Raw genomic sequence first — 15,086 nt, forward strand, 5'->3', positions numbered from 1 at the left:
CAGTGTTTACATTCACGGAGGTGCAGCTAATTGCTACACGGTTTGACATCATTACAGGAAAATGCTTGGGGACGCAGACAGTTTAATTAGGGGTGGTTTCAAGTTCACTACATGATTACCATCACAGAGCTTCTCTAATACGCTTATGCAGTACAGCAATGCTGAAAAGTGATTACATTTTGCCCGCCGTCTGCCTAAATTTTGAATGAAAAATGATAATCCTTGCACCAAGGGTCGCGTTCACACAGTTTGGATTTCTCTCTGAATCACACTCACCTGCTTGTGCTTGGGCCCTGTCTCTTCTTGTTTTGCACATCAGCTACAGGGTGACCATGTGCAAGCATTCGGTCACATCATCAGCCCCCTTAGAGTGTTTCCAAACGACACTGAAGTCCTCCATGGTTTTTTGTTTTGTTTTTTTTTTACAAATAGTTTATTGTCAAATTAGTTTCCACATAACACTCAGTGCTCATCCCCACAAGTGCCCTCCTCCATGCCCATCTCCTCCCTTCCCCCCCCCACATCCATCAGTCCTCAGTTTGTTTCTCAGCATTCAAGAGTCTCTCATGGTTTGCCTCTCTCCCTTTCCCCCACCATTTCCCCCCTTCTTCTCCCCCATGGTCCTCCGTCAAGTTCCTCCTAATCCTCCTATACGTGCAAACATATGATATTTGTCCTTCTCTGCCTGTTTTGCAAGACATTTTAGGCGCAGATTTTTACCATCTGCGTAGGTCAGGTATCGCAGCACCAACGTGTATAAATAATTGAGCTCCAAATTACAACTCACTCTCCATTTCAGTCAATAGTGATTGTTTCGCCAGTTTGAATTTTTAAAGTCTCATTCTGTTTAGTTGTTGTCTTGTGCAATTAACTCAAGTTCCTAATGACAATGCTGTCCCTGGGAACCACCGGGACCTCGAGCGAGGCTGGAAGTCAGGGTGTTCAGACCCCAACACACGTGGGTGTTAATAGGTCCCGGCACCATCACAGAAGGGCCAGCAGCTGGTGTCTGAGAAGTCGAACTCCACAGTTACTCCTTAACAAACACATCACTATGGACAAAACATATCGAAGATTCTAGAATCCATAGGAATGCGCAAAAAGCCCATGAGCTTCTCCCGCCCTGAAGACACTTAAAAGTTAGTCCTGGAGAAAAGACATCTTAGCTGGGATCATTTTCTTTAGGGATTAAAAAAATAAAATCCAACCAACACTGCGACAACGATTTAAACTTCAAAAACCTGACAACTCCATGCTTTTTATCGTACACACATCCTCCTAAGTTTCAGATGAAATGCTCACAGAACGCTTTACATTCAACTGTTATCTACTCTGGGTTCTGGCAATTCAGTTCAGAAAGATGTGTAAGTGAAATAAGACTCCCCAAAGCAAATGATTTTACGGTGTAAGTATCACCTCGAGGGGTACGCTGCGTTTTCTCAGGAATTTCAACACACAGGCATCAGAGGAAACAATTTCCAACAAATCTTAAGTTGTTGGTGCCCAGGACTTAATGAAAGAGGTTTCCCCAGCTGAGTGCGTCCCCCAGGTCTACACCTCCGAGGACAAGGACAGACAGCCCCTAGAAGATGACGCGTGACCGTATGGTCCTGGTGTTGCGGCCAAACAGGAAACAAAAAATCTCACGGCCACTGTGTGCCCCATGGAGAAGCTGTGCTTTGGAGAGCTGCTTGGACCCTTCAAGGAAAGGATTTACCTTTATCAGGCACAACCACTAGTTTTTCTATTCACAATCAAATAACCAATTTCTAATTAATTTTAATTAACTTGGGCATCGTACCAAAGCATTACATATCTCTGTTAATAAGCAAATTGATAAATTCCAGATGTAAAACTCTGAAGTCACCACAAATGATTAAAGCATTAAGAACTCGTTTTTAAAAAACCAAGCTCCCTGTCCCTGGAAGACCACAGAGAGGCATTTTTCAACACATTTCACTGGCCTTGGGCATTACTCTAAAAGCTCTTCGGTCTGGGGTCTCTCACAGCCCCCACCTTGCGGAAGCACCCTCTTCTGATGCCTGGCGCGCTCTCCCTCCAGCTGCTCGCACCTCTGAAACAGACCCTTGAACTACAGGTAGGTCTGCAGACAGGACGGCACCTCCGGTAACGCAGAGCCCTGGCGTCCGTCCTGCGCTCCGAGGCAGAGTCGGCACTGACTAGCGCCTGGGCGTACGGCGAAGTGTGCGGTAGACGTGCAATGCTCAGTCCCAGCTCCAGCTTTGACTGTGACACCATGGGTTCAGGGCAAGGATCAGACAGCCGGCCAGAGCCCCGGCTCCAGCATTTGGCCCACGTCCTCAATCTACTCACTTGTTGGCACAGGATTCACTTTCCCCTCTTTCTGCCTCTGATCCCTGTGTGTCTTCGAACCTACCAAGCGTCTCGCTCACACTGTAGGCTGTAGGCACTGGATAAACTGTGAGCTGATGGAGGGAGATGGGTGGGGGGAAGGGCTAAGTGGGTGATGAGCATTAAAGAGAGCACTTGTTGGGATGAGCGCGGGGTGTCGCATGTAAATGATGAATCACTGAATTCTACATCTGAAACCAATATTGCACTGTATGTTAACTAACTAAAATATAAATTAAATATATAAATAAAATTTTAAATATAAAAAGTGATTGTTTAATTCATTGACCACCCCCCCCATGGAAATTAGGTCCACTGTCCCCGAGCAAAGATGAGTCACAGGACACCAGGTAGGAAGTCCATACAAGCCCACGAGGACACACACTACACAACAAGACTGTTCCAAATAAAATGATCACTGTGGTTCTGCCACAATGAAGGACTTGCATCTCCTATGAAGCAGAGCGTCTGTCGTCTCTACCTGCACCTGCTGCACATTAGAAACCCCTGAAATCCATGGAAGAGAGTCCAAGACCTTCACAAGCCACCTCCAGGGACCCAGTTCCCAACAAGCTCACCTGGACGGCGTGTACCATCAGAGGCGCTCCCCCAGCCCCTGTGGATGCTCAGGCCCCTCCAGCAAGTAGCTGCTGCATGGGGTGGGGTGCTCCCACAGTTTTCTAGGACTTTCTTTCTTATCCCTATATAAGTTCTGTGAGGAATTCCTTCTTGGCCTGGGCCTGAACCACTGACCCCCACATCTCACTCTTGACTTTGCCTGGAACTTGATCTCTTAGCTGCTCCTCCCTCTTTTCTTCACTGCCTCCTCATTCCCAACATCAACAAAGAGCACTGTGAGTGAGAAAGGTGTGGGAACGGTGGTGGGTACCTAATGCTTTATCTTGAGAAAATAAGTTTGAGTCATTTTCAAGAATTAATGAGTCCACAGAGACGAGAAGAACACCACAAGGCTACACCATAAAGCTGCTGTGTGTCACCCTGGCTCATCAGCTAAGTATTCATGGCGTACCAGATCCATTTCATGGGGTACGAAATCCAAAGGTGAGGCTCAGAAAAATCATAAATGACTGTATGTCTTGACCTTCCAGATCACCTACAGACAGTCCAAACCACAAAGGTCAAATCGCAAATTCCAGTGGTCTGCTGAGTCAGACCAGCCTCGTGGGTCATGAAAGCCACAAATGTTCAGTCGGCTTAACAGGATGGAAAAGGTTTCCAAGTTCATCTTATTGTTTTAATTGGAATACAACACTAGCCCATTAACGTCCCTTACCACAGAGTCCAGCTCAGATTCATTGATTCCTAGACACTGTGAGCAAGTATATTGGTTAAGAAGCTCTTGACTGCAGGCAAACCATGAGAGACTCTTGAATGCTGACAAAAACTGAGGACTGATGGATGTGGGGGGGGGGAGGGGATGGGCATAGAGGAGGACACTTATGGGGATGAGCACTGAGTGTTATGTGGAAACTAATTTGACAATAAACTATTTGTAAAAAAAAAAGAAGCTCTTGACTGCAGGTAATGGAAAACTCCAGTTGAACTGGCTGAAACAATGGGGAGATTTATCTCAAGACACTAATTCCTAAAATGGCTTGGTGGAGCTCTGATTGATACAGCAACATAATCAAGGATCTGCTGGGCTGTCTCTCATCTTCCCCTCCGCCATCCTCAACCTAGCTCCTTCCTTGGCCTGTCTCCATCTCAGCATCACATGTGAGCAGTCCAACACCCGGCAGAAGGAACAGTCACTTCCCTCATGTCTCTTTGTCAGTAGTTGAAATTTTCCATAGGAGCCCTGCAGCTTCTAACTGACCACAATTGTTATCACATGTCTTCACCTAACACAATCGCTAACTGGGTGAATGGGACAATTATGACTGGCTTAGACCTCGCATCAAAAACCAAAAGTAATGAAGTCAATGGAGAAGGTCCCAACTCTTCATTTTTTTAAAATGAAATGTGAGTCCAGATGTAGATATAAATATGCCCATACACATTTCTATTTATATGTGTGTTGAGCTGTGATGTAGGAGTTTGTAATATGAATTATGGTCCAAACAGTTTAAGGAGCACTGGCTTAGGCCAATCCTAAGCTACCTTTGGGTAAGGAGACATAGCTGGCCTACATCACCATGGCCAACAAAAAGAAGACCTGGACAAAACAGGGTTCTGCTAAGAAGAAAGAAGTAGGGGGCAGAGCTCAGTAGTGACCCAGAGCAGTGAGTGACAAGGGGCACCTGGCAGGCTGAGGGAGACAATGGCCACAGGTACAGAGACAGAAAGATTCATGTAAACATGCACCAGTGCCAACAGGCTGCCTGTGGGGCCACGTAGGTCCTACGTCGGGTGACACAGGCATTTCCAACCAAAAGCAGAAAGCAGATATGGCAGGGTGTGGATTACAGGCAAAGGAAGGAACAGCTGATTTAATTTAAAAACTAGAAGCAGCATCTACAATGATCTTCACCGTCTGACGAAGAACTGAGCAGATCTTGGCTAACGGCACACTGGATTTATTGATTTCCTATGATGTGCTTTATGATACTGCTGAAATCATTATGTGGCTTTTAACGCGGTGCGACTTGGGAGACAGACATGTTGAGGGCTGTCATCACCAGGATGTGTTCTGCCGTGGTACTGTCTTCTTAACCTGACGCAAGGAAATTCATATTTCGTGAAGAAGGAAATTACTTTGGGTATGTATCATTCAAATCCTTAAGGATTATTGGCTAATTAGGAGCACAGTAATGTAAATTTGCCATGTGTCAGGTTTTCAGGAACAGTAAAATAACATAATTAAGCAGGGAACAAAGCAGATCATTTAAGCCACTCTTCACTGCAAATGTATATAATGGCAAGATGTATGCATTGGCCTGGAAACGAGAAAAACCTGGTCTACACCATAGGGGCCGAAAATGGTTTCTAACAACAGAGGAGAAACTGTGTAATTGATTTAACTATATTGCCATTTCTTATATGAAGGTTTTCATTGAAGAATTCCATCAGACAATTGAATAATTCATTTAAAGGAAACAGAAGTTGTTCTTTTTGAAAAGGCACACTAAATTACATTTAAATAAGGAGGGTGAGGAGCCAAATAAAAACTTTCTAGAACTGGAAACCCTAATAAAATGAGAAAATAAAGTTTTAAACGGCATTTCCCCACTCTGACTTCTCCCCAGAGCTGTGGCTGTGTGTGTGCAATCACACATACAGATGGAAAGCTTCAGCTGAAGCTGTTTACTCTGAATGGCGCAGGTAACCCCGATTCTGAGACTAGAAACCCATAATGTGGGGCACTGAGGCTCTCCCACTTCGCTGCTAAAAAGAGGGCTATCCCTGTACTCAGAACCCTGGAGAAGCCACTTGTGAAAAACAACAAACTTGGAAGAGGCTCAAAATCAATTGAAAGGTGTTGCCTTCCATTCTATTCCTCGGTGGAACAGGAAAGCCATGTCTGGTATGGCCCAGACGACTGTGGGCAAAGAGGAGCCACCTCCATCTTAGGGAGTCCTGCGGCCAGGAGGTGCCCAGATCTCCACCACCGCCCCCCCCCCGGGGAGGGTGCCCAGATCCCCGCCAGGGAAGGTGCTCAGATCTCCCCCCACCACCCCCAGGAGGGTGCTCGAGTCTCTCCCCAAAAAACCTGCTGCTGACCCCCTTCCTGGTTCTCCCACAGAGGGGGCCAAGATTCACACCAACGCTGCACCCTCCGCTTGCTCGGGAGAAGCGAGAGGGACAGAGATTGAAACAGTAAGAGAAGGAAGGGAAATGAATGGGGTGAAGGCGGAACAAGAAAAGGAAGTCAGGGAGGGGGATGCGGGGGGTCAGTCAGACAGGAGGCATTTGGAAGGAAAGTGTCGAGCTGGAACGGGGGTGATGAGGTCAGCAGCTGGAGAAAGAAAAGACTCAGATGTGGATAGCTGGCACACAGGTGGATGTGTTAAATAAAATAGTTTTGAAACGTGCTCTGCACAAGTTGGGGACCGCGTCAGCCAGCCAAGCTGCCAGAAGCACTCAGATCCCCGCTCTTGATCAAACACTGGGTGTTGTCACTTCTCCGACGCAGGCGTGGCGAGGTCCAAAGCTGCTGGGATCGCTCCAGTGCAGAACAGCAAAGAAGGAAAGAAGAAAATCCAGGGCATCTGGGTGCCAACTAGGGTTCCTTTCTTCAGGGCAAAGGCCAGAAAACCACGGGCCCTGGGCCAAAGCTGGAGCCGCCACAGCGTGCTGCTTGCACTGATGGCCTGATTCACAACCGCTATTTTCCTTTATAATTCAAATACCTTCAGGAACCTTTCCAGGACTAATAAATGATTATAAAGTACTGCACCTCCTACCTTCTTTCCTCCCAAATCAAATCCAATGGTTATGACTCGGGAATGTCTACACTTGTCTGCTGATGGCCCATAGTCTGTTCTCTTGGAAATGCAGTTCTGCATGTTTTGCACTTGATCTGACTCCTTCAAAGAAATAATAAAGAGCCTCACATGAGCCGGCATATCACCTTCCAGCTCTGCTGACTCATCATTTCTTGGGATCCAATGGCCACACCTTTGCAAGGGTCACGCTCATAAATCGCAAAAAGGAAAACAGTTGGAGAACCCCTTTGGTGGGTGAACCGCAAAGTCCACATTCTCCAGAATAAACAACAGATGAACGACAGAAATTTCTGCAGAGGGCTAAAGCATGAATCCTACTGCACCAACTTTTAAACCCCAAAGATTAACACGCTGTGGAGGGAATGTGGAATAACTCCAGTATGATGGGATTTTTAAGAGTGCACATTGAGTATCTGTTCTTTGGACCTTTTTAACAGGAGTTTTGCCTTCAGTGATATTTACCGTCTTTTGAAAAGTGGGTCACTATATTCTCCTGCCACAGTGATCAGAAGAACCAAAGAAAACAGTCATTAAGCTGACAAAATGTCCCATACATCCATGTCAGTTAAAAGGAAAAAAATAACCAAGATCTCCTTGTGCCACTTTTCAGGATTCTTGACATCTGTCATAAAACTCAGGCCATATGTCTTTTCCTTCCATTAAGGAGAGTCATCACATAACCAGGGCTAAGGTTCTGTCAAAAAGAATTATTGACTTATAAGCATATCTTCCCCCACCCTGCTAATGATTTCCACAAATACACCCACTGATCATCTTTTTTATGTGCTTTACAGAAATTACTGGAAGGCCCAGGGGGCCATTTGGGGTCCTGTGCTTGGGGATTTGACAGGTAATGTTAATGAGACGCACATCCGTATTTATTTCAGGATTTATTTATTTAGGGTGGAGTGTTCTGGTTGCATGAGGCTTGCGGAGCCGGGGTGGAGAGAGAAGGGAAGGAGGGAAGGCGAGAGAAGGGGACCATCTAGAATCCCCTATAAAGCCGCTGCCCAAGCGTGTCTACCGCCTCCACTGCGGGGACTGTGTCTGAATGCCCCCATGTTGTCGGGTTGACAAGAGGAGAAAAAAAATTAGCAAAAGCCAAATCAAATAAATGTGCAACTCATAAATTTTGCCGCTAAAAATTTACCCCTGAGGGATGACAGCGATACGCAGTGACGGGCTCCACTCCAGCGCTCAGAGAGGGATGATAAGCCAACCCGGGCTCTGGCACCGGGAGGTGTCGAGGCTGCTCAAGAGCAGCGCCTGGTCCCCTCGGCCGGTCGCCCGGGTCACTCCGTCCCATCCTGCAGGGCCGCGCCCCAAGCTTCGGGCCGCGGGGTACCCGGGGGCCCCTCTGGGCTCAGGCTTGGGGGCTGGGGGCAAGACTAAGCCTCAGGACCACCCCCATACCAGGTCCCTTTTGACTCCAAGGTGCAGTCTAATGATCATCACTCTTGCCCCCAATGAGTCAACCAAAAAGCAGGAGGAAGCGGTCTTTGGAGAAAGGCAGCTGGTGGGCTTCCCCCCAGAGGCAACCAGCAAGGCTCTCGAGGTGAATTTGTTTATCACCCCCCTCGGAGCAGCTGTCCCTGGCTGGTCTGTAGAGGATATCTGACTTGCATTCGTGTTTGGGAACATCAGCCGCTACAGCCTGAGGCGCCAGACGCAGAGCATCCGCAAGAAAGACGTGCAAAACAGGGGGCTATCCCGTGCCACCCGGATGTCCTGGAAAAGTGCATTCTTATTTGGAAAAGCTGGCAAACCCTCATCTGCAGAGTGGCATCTCCCGGTGAGGTGGCACCGCTCTCCAGACACGTGGGCAGGGCAGGAAGACACAGAGCATCCTTCACAACTTGGGTTCTTTTCAGCCTGAAAGCCGAAGACATGCAAAGCTATCAGAGCAGTTATAAATCAAAGAGGTGGACAAGGAGTCTAAGGTGCTTCCAGATGATGCATATAAATTCAAACTTGATTCACAGATTAGTGAAGGTGCCCCATATATATAATTGCCAAACCTTCCATCACAAAGGGAAAATGGAAAAACAAACTCCAGCTTTTTTGCAACCACCAGAAATAGCTCCCAGCAGAAGAGTCAGTAGAGTGTTTTTGCCCAAACTGCCGACACATTAACATACCTTTGCCCTCAACCATAATTTGTGGTGGTATTTCATACAAGACATTTGTAAACTAACCTCAGTAAGTCAAAGTGGGAAGGGGCGCCTGGGTGGCTCAGTCATTTAAGCGTCCGACTTCAGCTCAGGTCATGACCTCACAGTTTGTGGGTTCGAGCCCCACGTCGAGCTCTGTGCTGACAGCTCAGAGCCTGGAGCCTGCTTGGGATTCTGTGTCTCCGTCTTTCTCTGCCCCTTCTTGACTTGTGCTCTGTCTCTCTGTGTCTCTCTGTCTCTCTCTGTCTCAAAAATAAATAAACATTAAAAAAATTTAATAAGTAAATGTGTGTATACACACACAAACACATATATATGTATTTTTAGTGTGAAATATTTAAATATATTTCCACTAATGCAGAAATGTTTGCAGCTTCCTCGAGATAAAAGCACAGTGCTGGCATCATAATTCTTCCCTATTAACTGGAACTACGAATTCAATACATCTGTTTTGTCTATTCAAGCTCGCATATGTAACATTGCTCTCCATCAGCAAATGCTTTCAACTTACAAAGTCCTTATTTTTAAAGCATGCATTCAAGAGGATGGCCAAGGAAATTTTTAACATGCCCTAACCGAGACCGCTGGGTTTTGTAACAGAAAAGTAAACAGCGGCTGCTGTACCAAGGGAGGTTGGATAATAAAACTCAATCCTAAATGATGCAGTAGGAACCCTTGAACGCGACAACAGGTTTTAAGAAACAGAGCATGCTTTTATGTTTTTAAAATAAGAACAAATGAGTCAGTGTCAAAAATGTTTCTTGTTAATAAGTACTTGCTATCAACACTCTGTTAAATTAGGATTTTCTCCTTCTGCATGGGCAATAAAAGAATTGATTAGCTGTCACTTTCAGGTGCTGAGTGACACCTATCTGAGTTGGAAGGGCCTCTTTCTGCCATTTTGTTTCCACAACTGTAGCCGTTTTGACTGAAGTTCTGTTCTGCGTCTTTTTGGCTTAGTCCCTGAAATTCTGAGCCTGCGTTCTGGAAAATGCGTACACGGGAACTGTTCTCTCCAAGAGGAGGCACCCTGAGGTCTGCAGGGTCCTTATTTCCTATCACAAAAGAGGAGGCCAATAAATCAAGTAAAGGTAAAAGTAAAATCTGTAATAACGCGTTACCACTTCTTCCCCCTCCCACATCGCAGCACATAAAACTTTGTGTCAAAAGGTCTCACATCACAAGAATTAATCAGAAAACTCTTAAAATACTCTATGTACCTACTTCTGATGGCTAATTTGGCTTCCCTATGGCAAAGCACTAATTTTTTATCTCGATCAATTGGTACAATATCCTTTTCCATCAATCACAGGGGGTGGGGAACAGTAAAACTGCACTCTTCTGTGAGTGTAAAGCAAAATTAAGCCAAAAAGGAAAAATGGTTTTCTACCCGGGAAAGCCTGCCGTAACAATGGCAAACAAAGCGAGTGCAGGAAGGAGAGTGGAGAAGGGGAAGAGCGCGGAGGCTTCCGAGGACCCAGGGGAGACCTTACAAATAGCTCCGCAAGAGCAGAAGGAATCGCAAAAGCATCAGAAGGCCAACTGCAGCTGAGAGGAAGAGCCAATAAGAAAGTCACCAAGGTGCCTGGACCAGATGGGTCTGACGGGTGGATGTGAACGAGTCGCAGCTCGACAGAGAGGATTACCGCAGCCGGGAGAAGACAGATTGAGCTTTCCTTTCCCAGGAAATGAAGGGGAAGTGCCTACACTGGCTGAGAAAACACAAGCCTTGGTGGAGAGGAAAAGAGAGGAATTGTAAAAGTTAACTCTGGCTCTTGAAGAAGCCAGGAAAAGACTGGAGCGTGTCAGGCCGTAGGGACATGCCCAGTGAGGAGAGAGGGCAGAGGGCGACCACCGCCCACGCCCCCAGGGCAGACCCCACAGGTGGGGAGCACCAGCCGCCCCCAGCCTCGCCCCAGACCACATCTGCCCTGCTCCCAGCCCTTCCTGCCACGCCGGCCGTCATCGCCTGGCTGGCTCCTGGCCCGATCAGCCTTCCCACGGCTGCTACCGCACAGGCAGCCAGAGCTGGATCTCTCCCGCCCACAGGTCCCCTGCCGCCATCTTCTAGAAGCGACGATGGCGTGCTTCATTGCTTTTGTGGAGGAATCACTGTGACAGCTGGGGACAGGTGGCTCTGACTGGCTTCTTTAGGTGCCAGGCCCGCAAACCGCGTGCTCCTTTGTGCAGGCGTAAGGGGCCCGGCACCTTAGTGGCTGCTCCAAAACTGGGACCAGAAACCCAGCCCCTGAAAGCCACAGACAAAGCAATAAAACCAATTTTCTGATCATGCACATGAAGCCAATGTAAGACATGAAAATCTTAAATTGAGGGGAAATGGGTTGTATCAGTATTTTTTGTTGAAAGAGTTGCCCGAGCGAGCCATCCTACTGCTGCAGCCGGCCCGCCCACCCCTACGCAGAGATCAGAGAGCTGTGCCTCCCAGAGCAAGGCACACAGAGGTACGGCTGCGCTAGGTGCTTTCCGCTTCCCCAGCAGCCACGTCAGCTTGTCGGGCCCTCGCCGCAGCCTTGTCCGCTGAGTGCCGATGTCGTCTTAGAACTAAAAGTGAGCTCAGCAGGGTCAAGTGGCGTGCTGGACGCCCGGGCAGAAAATCACGTGCTAGTGGGGATCACAGCCGGAGCTGAACACCTGACTTCTGACTTCAGGTGCCAGCCCATCCTGTGTCCCGGCCAATGGCTGGGTTCTGGGGTCCTGCTTGCTCCACCAAGAGGGTGGAGCAAAGGCGAGAAGGTTGCCAGACTTAGCCATTGAAAATATAGGATTCCCAGTTAAACCTGAAACTCAGATCAAATATTTTTTAGTATAAGTATATCCCATGCAGTATGTAGGACATACTTACACCAAAAAAAAAGTCATGTTGTTTATCCAAAAGCCAAATTTAACTGGGTGTTTGGCATATTATCTGGCAGTCGGATAATTTCTTCCAACCCAGGGGAGAAAGCCCTGGAACAGATGAGAAATACGCAGCGGCATGCCCTTCCCAGAGGCCGGGCACTGTAGGGCATTCCGGTCTTTTGGAACCACTTTCTCCTATTATTTCATCAGCTCCTCCCTACAGAACTAAGACATGGGCATCATTATCCCCACATCATGGACAAAGGAAACTGTCACTGAACTTGAAGTGACTTAGGAAAGTTAGTGACAGAGCTAGGGCACAAGCCCCCTGAGTGTGAGTTCAGGGCTCTCTATTTAAAATTAGAAATTATGCCCTGACCAATCTTCAGCCATTGGACCGACTCCATTCAGTGCCTCTTCAGAGCCACGGATGCAGTTTCCTTTACACATTTTGAATCCAACCTCATGAGAACGTAAACCATGTAGGCAAGATCAACATCGTGGGTCAACACATAGTCTGTGATGCAGAAGGGAATCAGTGTAGCAAAGACACGCTGAAATAGCATAGAGAGTACAGGACCCAAACTCTTCAGAAGGCCCAAAGCTTAGAATAGAAATGATTTGAAAAAAAATTTTTTTTTAGAACGAGGTAGATTCATTATTCTCATTTCCATGTTCCAGATCTATTAATTTAGCCTCTAAAGTAATCTTTGTCCAGGGTGCATAACTGTATCAAATACTCCTGGTATCAAAGCTTTCTTTCCTTAAAAGGCAAAGATAATATGGGCTGGGTATTCTTTCCCTACACATAATTCATTTAAGTCAGAAATGTTCTCAGATGGCTTCTTTTTTTCCCACTCTCCAAGTTTACGTGCACCATGATCCTGGAAGATATAAATTACCGGTGGGAGAAGGGGGCAAACTGCTCTCTCCCCAGATACAAACACCACGATTTCATTTTCCTGATACTTTTATTTTGCTGCTAATAAAATTGGGTGGTTAAACCTCCATGGTAGAGTAGGAGTGTAACACCAGAGTTAAGCTTTAACACCAGCAAAAACTCTATTAAAATGTTGCCCCAGAGACTGTAAATTTGAATTCTGGCGCTGCTGGTCAGGTTGGGCCTGAAAACTAAGGAGAGGAAGTTCCTAAGTCTTGCTGAACAGGCCACACAGACGGATTTTTTTTTTCCTTTAGACTAATTTCCTCCTGGAGACGAAAAGTATAACGAGGTAAGGCCTCAAAATTCTGAGCTGACTTATGAGGAGAAATGAGCCGTAAAGAAGCAGAGAAAGGGGCTCCCGCCACGGCTGGGCTTGTCCTGGCTGGGGAAGCCCGGACAGACGAGGGTAAGAGGAGAAGAGTTCAGAAGTACACGTGACGTCCTGTGATGTGGAGTAAAACCTCGTTCGTCAGAAGAGCTGCTTTTGGAAAGAGCACGAGAAAGCAATGCATTTGGGGGAGAGACAAGCTTCATTCGCACAGGACGAGCTCTCCCCGCCCACTGATCACCCGACCCAGAGGCTCCTTGTCCGCCAAACGCAAGCTCTAGCCCCAGGCAATTGAGAGGGTCACAGCTTCAAAAACTACATATTTATGAAAGTGCTTGGAGACTCTTAGGAAAGAGAAAGTCTCTTCTGACCCTGGCAAATGGTTTAAATTCAACGTTTGTGGAACTCACTTGCTTAATGCTAAAAGTTTCCTTTTGAGTGGCCTAAGGAGGAAAAGTCAGCTACTGACTTTTATCGATCAGTAAGGAGTTTAAAACGTTATTTGAAAATGAAGTATTTGTCGTATCAAAATCATGTCAAGAATTATACAAACAGGGGCGCCTGGGTGGCTTAGTCGGTTGAGCGTCCGACTTTCGCTTAGGTCATGATCTCGCGGTTCGTGGGTTCGAGCCCCGCGTCGGGCTCTGTGCTGACTGCAGGCTCGGAGCCTGGAGCCTATTTCAGAGTCTGTGTCTCCCTCTCTCTCTGACCCTCCCCTGCTCGCGCTGTTTCTCTCTCTCTCTCCTAGAAATAAATAAAACATTTAAAAAAAAAAAAAGAATTATACAAACACACACAAGGCATTTCAAGTGGGCTTACATTTTATATGGTAGAACCAGCAACATGCAAATCAGTAAAATTCTATTAGAGCTGGTGAAAAAATTCAAAGAAACTCGGCAACAGACTTGGAAACTAATAGTCCATCCGAGAGTAAGAACAAATTAAAAGGTAGGTGATAATTGACAGCCAGGTTATCAAAATTTGTTGGTCTTTGAGTGAAGGCACCAGCAATAGTCACGGTACAGCATTCTTGCAGGGCGACCGTTCAATATACATTTTACTAACACAATCAATGAATTTAGCAAAGATGTGTTTAAGAAGAGAGTATTTGAGGATTAGGAGCAGGTTTTAGAAATGAAATGGAGGATAAGCTAACAAATCTATCAGAAATAAGATCAACAACTTAAAATTTAAACCAATCTTGAGCATATATTTGAACTTGGATATGCAGAACGGTACACAAGTCCCTATGGTTCAGCGATACACTCAGAGGAGCACAGCCCTATAGACGGTTAAATTACTCAGAAAGCCAGGGAATTTATCAAACATGAATTTCAAAGTGGATTCTGCCCTCCAGGAAAAATGGAAGTGCCCATTAATGTACATACAAAATAAATGTTGTCTGCGAGCTCTTTACACTATTTATTTTTTGGGCCACAAATTGGCTAAAGGTTTTTAGTTTTCATAAAGTGGGACAAAGAGCCTATTCCCTTTGATAGAAGTAATCTGGGTCCAAGTTGTGCAAAACTAGTCACAAATACTAAAAATGTAACCGCTGCCCTGACAGGTACAACACAAAGAAATAACTTGCCCCATTTCACGTCTCTTGGTGCATTATTTATAACCAACTCCAATTTGAGAATGTTAACATTAAATAGGTTTCACACATGGAAGAAATTCGTACAAACCCATCATATATTATGAATGGTAATTATAACAGCTCTGCAGAATCTGTTAAAGCAGATGGAGGTGAATGAAGACCGAAGTATGCAGTAGTCTTTAGAAATTTAGACAGCATTTAGCTCATAACCTCAATATTTGTTTTATTGATCAAAAGAAATGTTAACTTCATCTGCCGTTGACAGATAATTTATCAAAAAATATTTTAAATAAGAGAATATTTCATAGCTAAGGTGGCTCGGGAAATCGGCGACTGGCCTTTCGGCCTCAGCTGCCCCCCCTCCCCCCCCCCCCCCCCCCCCCCCGGGGGGGGGGGGGGCACCGAC

The sequence above is a fragment of the Crocuta crocuta genome, unplaced genomic scaffold, assembly GCF_008692635.1.
Source record: "Crocuta crocuta isolate KB4526 unplaced genomic scaffold, BGI_CrCroc_1.0 scaffold466, whole genome shotgun sequence".
Classification (NCBI taxonomy): Eukaryota; Metazoa; Chordata; class Mammalia; order Carnivora; family Hyaenidae; genus Crocuta; species Crocuta crocuta.